The sequence below is a fragment of the Sapajus apella genome, unplaced genomic scaffold, assembly GCF_009761245.1.
Source record: "Sapajus apella isolate SASKATOON/1434 unplaced genomic scaffold, GSC_monkey_1.0 scaffold48, whole genome shotgun sequence".
NCBI classification, from domain to species: Eukaryota; Metazoa; Chordata; class Mammalia; order Primates; family Cebidae; genus Sapajus; species Sapajus apella.
The window spans coordinates 7,818,195-7,818,853 of NW_022436988.1; positions in this window are offsets into that span (position 1 = coordinate 7,818,195).

Here is a 659-nt window from a genome sequence, read left to right on the forward strand (position 1 = left end):
CGTGAAACTCCGTCTCAAAAAAAAAAAAAAAAAAAAAAGAGATCGAGACCATCCTGGCCAACATGGTGAAAACCTGTCTCTACTAAAAGTACAAAAATTATCTGGGTGTGGTGGCGGGTGCCTGTAGTCCCAGCTACTTGGGAGGCTGAGGCAGGAAAATTGCTTGAACCCGGAGGCAGAGGTTGTGTGATATTGTGCCAGAATTGCTAGCCTTTGCTTTAGTTATTTAGTAATAACTAAAATAAGCGGCCCAGGATAACTAAGATCTGTGTGTAAAGAAATGCTTATCTTGACTCCTGTAAACCACTGAAGTAACAAACAGAATGACAAAAGTCCCCCGGACCTTGGAATGTCCGGAGACCCCCACCCTTGTCTCCACCCAGGAGGTGAATTACAGAATCCCCTGGACCTTGGAATGTCCGGAGACCCCCGCCCTTGTCTCCGCCCAGGAGGTAAATCACAGAATCCCCAAGCCCTTGGAATGTCTGAAACCTTTTCATCCCCATCCCCGCTCTTTCACCCCCACTCTCAAGGTGGTTTTTCGGGTATAAAAAGTCGTGGCATCCTCCTTTTGACGCCACAGGTTGGAGAGACGTGAGTCCTCTGTGGTCCCCGGCATAATAAATGACCCTGCAATCTGGCATACTTTTGTCTTGGTG